General features: G+C 42.7%; 1 protein-coding gene across 1 annotated transcript in view; it reads right to left on the bottom strand.

The window, feature by feature from the left end:
* LOC138967838 (protein starmaker-like) overlaps positions 1 to 6149 on the bottom strand; it is a 19444-nt gene extending 13295 nt beyond the window's left edge. Inside the window, exon 1 of the mRNA XM_070340496.1 lies at positions 5943 to 6149. The gene's annotated coding sequence lies outside the window, so the exon portion shown is untranslated. The remainder of the gene's footprint in view (positions 1 to 5942) is intronic.
* Positions 6150 to 8016: the final 1867 nt, after the last annotated feature.

The following is an 8016-nucleotide window of genomic DNA, read 5'->3' as shown; positions in this document are numbered from 1 at the left end:
AACGGAAAAACCTTCTATGAGAAAATCCAGTCAAAAATATCCATATCAAATTTCATAAAGATCCACTCCGTAGTTTTTGAGATATGATCTGCAGTGTGAAAAAACGCCCATAACGCCCAAAACGCAAACTCATTTGTCATGATTTGGTCGTGTTCTGCCGATACTATAATGTTTTTCTTTCCTAAAACACACTATAATAGTAGCCTTTCCCAATGTCTATGCTAAAACTGACTTGTCTGTGTTGTCAATGATTTTGCTACAGTGTGAGAACAAAAAGTCTAAACAATCTCACGCCCATAACGCTGTGACACGAAAACTCATTTGGTCGTGTTCTGCCGATACTGTAATGTTTTTCTTTCTTAAAACACACTATAATAGTAGCCCTTCCCAAATGCAATGCTAAAAATGACTGGTCTGTGTTGTCAATGATTTTCTGCGAGAATGCGATCTATCTGTTTGTCGCACAAAGACCGTGTGACACGAAAGTTATGAGCGGAAGACAAATCTGCTGAGTGCAATTACGTTTCAGAAGATAGTTGGTTAAAACAGTTTATCACTCAGACACGCAAAGGAACACTATAACTTTATTATTCAGGCCATATTTGCTTTCCTTTGTCATGTATGAAAGTACTGGCCTTGGTTGAAGAAAGTGACCTGTCGCTGTGCAACAAATTTGTCGCCATTTTCCGCCGTGTTTTGTAAATAAAACGTGTTTACTACCCACACATACAAAACGATGCTGTTGGTTCTTTTTATTTTCTTATTGTTTGATTCATGCTTAGCAGTTTAGTATGCTTTGTTTTCTTCTCAATTCAATGGATGGCTATAAAATAAGCATTTAAATGTGAAGGTGTTAAAATTACCCATGATCTGAGCTGTTCACACATATATGTGCACAAAATGAACACACACACACACACACCGCGCGAGAGAAAAAGACGTCAAAGACTTTTGACCGTGACGTAATCTTTTTATGACGCTATATTTCTCGTCAATGTGTAACGCGTTCGGCTGTTCTTTGAGACTGCCTGGCTGGCTGTGGCTCCGCGAATTCCCCCCGCCGCCAAGTCGTTTTTTTGTGGTTTATTTCGCATTTAGGTCCCAGGTAACATTATGAAGTTTTAATACGATCAATCGGACCTATTATCAAGTTAGTGTATCAACTTTTGAACGAACTGCGCCCAGTAGTTTCCCAGCAATAAGCTGTTAAGTCGAGACACACACACACACACACACACAGACAATTAAAGTCTGCTGGACCCTTGTACTAGCGTACTCGGGGATAACAACAATCCTATTTGCGCTGAGCTGCTGGAAAATAATAAACCTGGTTTACAACAACCGTACAACGACTGCTCCCTACAGTTGACGGCAAGATGGCGGCTTTCATGCATTGAAAGTGAATTTCGAAGCGAATTATGGAGCCTACTGTGAAAAGAGTCAACTTTTTGAGAAAATCATCATGTCTGAAGGAAAGTATTGCCTTTCTAGGCCGAAAAAGCGTCGTTTTCATGGAAACAGATTCACACGGAAGACTCCCGAATTGAACAATGCCGGTGATGCATCGACACATGGTGTGGTGCAGACGAACGACGAACAGACGTTACCCCCCACCCCAACTGCTCCAACTCAAAGTGCCACGCCCCTTTCGAGATCTGCACAAAAAATCAAGGGTCTGTTGAATGAAATTATCGGTTCTGGTGATGAATTTGATTCCAAAAACTGCTCAGAACAGTCTGACACAGATGATGAATCAGATAGTAGCTCAAGTGAAGATAGTTTTGATTCTGATCTCTTGATGACACCCCCCTGAAGGACATAGACTGATGTGGTGAAAGTTCGCGCGAAATCACAGAGCAGCTACACTGTCTGCATGATCAACTTTTTTAAATATTGACCTATTCCATTGAAACTTTGCACATCAAATGTTCACTTGACTGGCTATATGTTGTTCTAAAATGAAGCTGATAATCAGAAAAATAGAATTTTTTTTTATTGTGTGATATATCATAATAATATGTAGAGGTTACATGCCGAGTCTCAGTGATTATTAAAAATAATGGTCGAAGTTAGCGGATCATGAAAAATGCGAGCTTTAGCGATCTTTTTCATGACCGCGAACTGAGACCATTATTTTTTATAATCACTGAGACGAGGTGTGTAACCTCTTTATTCCTCCTTTCTTCAGTTATTCAAAGAAAAGATGAGTTTTTTTGCGAAAGTTTGATCGAATCCTATTCACTCAACCAGTCAACCTGCGCAGGCGATCGATTAATGCGCGGTTGTATAGTTCCGTGCAAATCATTCCATTCTGTTAACACTTCTTGTCAGTTTTCCTATTTTGGACTAAAATCAAGTACACAGATATGTTATTCTGCTGTGGCGGCAAAGGCAGATATTGTGTGTTCTGTATAATTATGTTTTGGTATGGCTTAGGATAATGTTCTTTCGTCAAATGGGACTAGCAGACGAACTTTTGCACCTGTGTTCCAACGTTAAAACTGTATGAAGTTCAGTTTTCTGGGGAAAATAGTGTATGAACCGCTTTATGTTGTGTAAATTGATGAGATGTGTGCATTTGGTTGCGTGTGATCTGTTTATTAAATGAAATATTGTTGAAAACTGACCGTCGGATTGCAGTCTGTTGTCGAAGAAACTGAGTGAAAAGAAATTTGAAAGGGGAACTACTCTTGTCGCTAGACAAAGTATGAGAGTTACTTGCCTTGGGAATTTGCTTGTGATGAACGTTTGTGCACAGCAGACCTAGATTCAGAAAACAACCAAACTCATGGATTTTATATGGAGATTCATGTGTTCCAGCCTGTAGTTGTTAATTTAAATGCGGTATGTTTGTATTGTTTGCTCCAGAGATGTATACTTCGTACATTAGAGCGTTCGGAACTTTTCAGTCGCAAAAGTAGTACCGACGCAGAACAGCTTCTCAACCCATTGCGCTATCGAGGATTCAGGCTGTTGCTGGGTCGTTATTTGTTTGTTTGCTGGGTGTTTATCGAAAAATAACTAGCTCTACAAGTTTACAGAGGTAAAGAAGCAGAGGGGGGAATAAATAGAATTATAGTATTCTTTTGCTAATGCTACTAAAAGCAAAATTTCCAACAAAACAGAAAGCTTTTAGAACATAATGTAGGTAATGATGCTTTAAATATGAGTGCCAATTTATTTTTCAATTGGACACATACTTTTTCCCCAAGAGTGCATTGAAAAATGCTAAAATTAGCATTTTTGCAGGTTTATTTTGCCCATTTTTTTCTAACTAAATAATTTTTTCAGTTGTTCTACTTAATTTAGGCATTCAAACTTGATGTTTTCTGAAAATATAATGATTTTTGAAGAACACAACCAAACATCAAGCCAATTCATTGATTGCAAATGACTGAATAAAAAAATAACAGTTTTGGTCCGACAATCTCGGTGACCCTTACGCCTTAACCCTCAATGGGCGAGGGCTGGATGATAAAAGCATGCTTACATTTCTTATTCTGTCACTAACGGAAAATAAAGTTCAATTCAAATCAATGACGTCTCTCTGTCAGTATCTGCATGTATTTCCACCAATTCTCCCTCCATGTGCTTCTTAAAACACATATTTCTCTGCATGAGTAAACGAACATTATCCTCACCCACATTTTCCGGGGCGAGTCAGAATGTTAAAGTGTACGCATGGTAACCGCTATAGCGTGTATCGCACCCACCTCCCTCCCCCGCCCGCACCTCACCCAACCCCCCTTCATTCCACCCACCTCCACTCACTGTAGAGGCGAGAGTTGATGAAAACGGGTGGCAAGGCAGGCAGCGGCGGCAGGGCGGGTGGCTTGGTGCCAGAAGACGGGTGGAAGCAGCTGGGCGGGTGTCTGAGAGGCTGCCACCTGTCACCCGATCAGGAATCAAAGCTCACCTCTCGGCAAATCAGCTTCATCATCCCGCACCATCAAACCTACCTACCTACCTACCTGCCGTGTCCTATCACCTGTCTCCACGCCTTTCACACGCGGTGAGAATTGAACGTTTAAAGAGACACTCGCCTCACACTGAGTGGTGAGATGTAACATGCGGGATTAGTTCAGATTTGTTTAATGCCGACGCATTGATGTAAGATTATCGTAGTGTAAAACGTACTTTAAAACACACACACACACACACACACACACACACACACACACACACACACACACACACACACACAAACACACACACACACACACACACACACAAATGCACACACACACACACACACACACAAACACACACACACACACACACACACACACACACCACACACACACACACAAAACACGAGCCAAAACTAGCAATTTAGTTTTCATTTGGAAATCGTACATTTGAAAATTGTGAATTGGATTGTGGATGTTGCAGTGAGTGCTTGGACGGGGCGGCGTGGTAGCATACTGGAAGAAGGAACAAGCGTCGGGACAACCAAAAAAAGAATGAAACAAAATAAAATAAATACATGAAGAAGAAAAAAGAAAAAAAATGAAAGAGAAAGAGCTAGAGAGAAAAGGAAAAAAAAAGAGAGAGAGAGAGTAGAGAGAAGAAAAGAGATGAGAGTGAAGAGGAGAGTGAGACAAAGAAGAAGAGAAAGAAGAGGGGAAAAAAAAAAAAAAGAATCCCTTAAGGACTCGTTTCAAACTGAGGTAACCGATTTTTGAAACACAGCAAAACATACCCACACGGAGGGTTGTGTGTAAAATCGGTCATTCAGTAAAAATGTGTCCAATGAATGAGCAACAGCCTCGTTTTAGCTCATGACGTCATGTGTGTATCGCAACAAAGACTGTGTAGCCTAACTGGTCGCCGTGAAACTCAGGCTTTGGCCCTGAAGTAAGACGGAGAGAAAGGAAACTGTGACGTGCAGCAACCTCAGCCAAACTAGAGCTAGACCTTGCTCAGAGGTGCGTTGCGTAAGCTGTCTCAAACTGCGTAAAAATAACTCCATAGGCAAGTGTGTCAGTTTTCAGGAGACAACAAAATTCTACTTCGCTGAAAAAAAATCAGTTTTGAACGACAACAACAAAATACAATTGACAACTTATAGTTCTTCCGCCTGTGGGAACAAAACTTTGTACCCCACAAACATACACACATTCTCTTTCTATGTCTGTGTCTCTTATCCCTTGCCAGAGCCTCTCTATCAGAAAGGCCAAGCCCGATACAAAAACATAAACTTCCACCCTTGCAGAGCCCCCCAGTTTCAGCAGCTGTGTCTGAAGACTTCAGTAAAGGTGGGGTCCTGAACGTGAAGAAAAAACACAGACTTCAACCGTTTTCTGCGCGTCGCCAGCAAATTAAACAGCCGTGGTATTGATAGAGAAAACTTTTCTCTTTCCCATCACACGACTGCTTGCCTAATTATTTAGAAATCCGATAGGCTCGAACCCTGATCCCCGAGAGACGGGAGGCTGGTGTCAAGACAGAAATTGCCAGGATCGGGTTGTTAAAGAAAAAGAAGTGTCCCCCTTGACGAGTTGGTCCATCCACCAATCACAGGGTCCTGTGACCGATCAAAGTCGCACGGGGCAGCGGAATGTGTTTTGAGCTCCGGGATTACGATGTCTGAAAGTACTACCTAGCTAAGTCCCTGGGACAGTTAAGTGGGGCAACACGCAGCGTACGTGCACGTCTTGAAATAAACACGGCCTAGAACACACCACAACGTAAAAGAATCGTTCGAGAAACGACCGCTGCCTTTGTGTTTCTCCCACAACTTGAGACCTATCCCCTCCCTCTTGCCGTGCAGTGAGAGAGATGGATCCCCTTCTTCAAAACACACGGGTCCAAACCAAAGGGCACCCTCTTACAGCGATGGCGATAGCAGATAAAGCATCCTAAATGCGGTGGTAGGGAGAGACAGGAACAGACAGGTGGCGAGTCGGGGGGTAAAAAGGGAGAAAGAATGGCGGCCTTACCTGTAGACCGTGTGGTCAGGGTCGGGGGGATGCGAGCTGGGTCCGAGCCTGGGTGATATTTACGTCGTGTTGTGGCTGCTTGGCGAGATCAGAGACAAGCGAGATGAAGCCTTCACGGCGCCATGTTGAAAGTAAAAATAGCTGTGAGCAGTGCGACCTACATAGCGCAACACACTGACAGAGCTCCCCGCTGTGTACTTACCGTGCTGCGTGCTGCACGTGCAAGTGTGTAATAGGTATAGGCCTACGCACTGCGGCAGAAGGGGTCTAAGTCAACCAAAAGTGGGTGCATTCCCTGTAGGTGTACTTCCTGTAGAGTTTTCCCTGTATACAGGAAAGGACAACTTCTGCCGCACTGCGCATCTCTCTCTCTCTCTCTGCTCTTGAACTCCTCAAGACATGACCATCCCCTCCTCGTTAGAACCCCGAGGTCACAGTGTTGTCTTACTCTATCAATTATACGCTGTGACACTACGTCTACTTCTTCTTGGCGTTCGCAGAGGTTAGCCTACACGATCAGTCCAGCACTGGTGACTACGTGTACAAACAGTGACACACACACACACACATACACACTACGTGTACAAACACACACACATACACACTACGTGTACAAACACACACACACATACACACTACGTGTACAAACACACCCACATACACACTACGTGTACAAACACACACACACATACACACTACGTGTACACAAACACACAGAGACTGAGTCATGCAGACTCTCTTCCCATCACTGGTTCTAACAATGATGATTGCGACAAGGGACCAAGCTGACGTATTGGTAGGCTATGTTAAAGATGTGTTATCAATCTGTCGTGTGTGTGTTTGTGTGTGTGTTGTTTGTATGTGTGTGTGTGTGTGTTTGTGTGTGTGTGTGTGTGTGTGTGTGTGTGTGTGTGTGTGTGTGCAGTGCATGACATTTTGTTGTTGGTTTAAACAAGTTTATTCAATAAATTTCGTTGGTACTATTGCCGCATACATGAAATTAGGAACATGGAGCACAACAAGCTAAGCTTATGAGCGTACTCTTAAAAGCAAATGAAATTTGGCGGACGATTTTAATATAACAAGTTTGAAATAATGTCAAAATAATAATGGTAAACATTTTGTTGTTGTCAACCGTTTGTGTGTGTGTGTGTGTGTGTGTGTGTGTGTGTTTGTTTCATCTTTTTTTGTGTGAGTGTTGGTTGGGTTTCGGGTGCATGATAAGTTTTTGACGGCCCTTCCCGGCAGCAACCGATATTTCCAATGTGCCGTGTCTAAGTATCCAGTCAGTGAAAGCTGTTCGTGCAATCCGACACTTAGTTATCATTATAGATTATTTTCAACAACAAATAGTACAAACAATCAAAAATTCAAACGGTGAGATGAGAGAAAAAAAAGTTAAAATTGTTAATTCGGGCAACACCTCCACCTCGTTCCCCTCTCAAACACTCTTCTGGAAACCTTTGGCAAAGAAGAGTTGCCTCCCTTCCTCCAACAAAAAAAGTGCGATCACAACGTTGGTTCAGGGGAAGTAAATGTTGATTTTTGTCCTTGATAACAATCCCTTGAGTTCTTTCCCTTACTCCGCGAGGCACAGCTCTCTCTCTCTTTCTCTCTCTCTCTTTCTCTCTCTCGCTCGCTCTCTCTCTCTCTCTCTCTCTCTCTCTCTCTCTCTCTCTCTCTCTCTCTCTCTCTCTCTCTCTCTCTCTCTCTCTCTCTCTCTGTGTGCGTGTGTGTGTGTGTGTGTCTGTGTCTGTGTCTGTGTGTGTATCTGTGTGTGCGTGCGTATAATTATGTCTGTGTATGTCTGTGTGTGTGCGTGTGCGCATATGTGTATGTGTGTGTGTGTGAGTGTATGTGTGTGTGTGTGTGTGTGAGTGTGAGTGTGTGAGTGTGTGAGTGTGTGTTGTATTGAGTGCGAACGTGATTGCGGCATGCGGCGCGCGTGTGTGTGCGAGTCGACTTTTCTTTTCCTTTGTATTATATTGACATACATACATGTACATTTCAATGTTCTATCATGCATTATGTATTCGTATAGGTAATGTTGTAATTAGTAATACTGTATGATTGC

Source organism: Littorina saxatilis, linkage group LG5, assembly GCF_037325665.1.
Source record: "Littorina saxatilis isolate snail1 linkage group LG5, US_GU_Lsax_2.0, whole genome shotgun sequence".
Lineage (NCBI taxonomy): Eukaryota > Metazoa > Mollusca > Gastropoda > Littorinimorpha > Littorinidae > Littorina > Littorina saxatilis.
The sequence above is the reverse complement of the archived record's forward strand: the minus strand, read 5'-3'. Positions and strand labels throughout refer to the sequence as shown.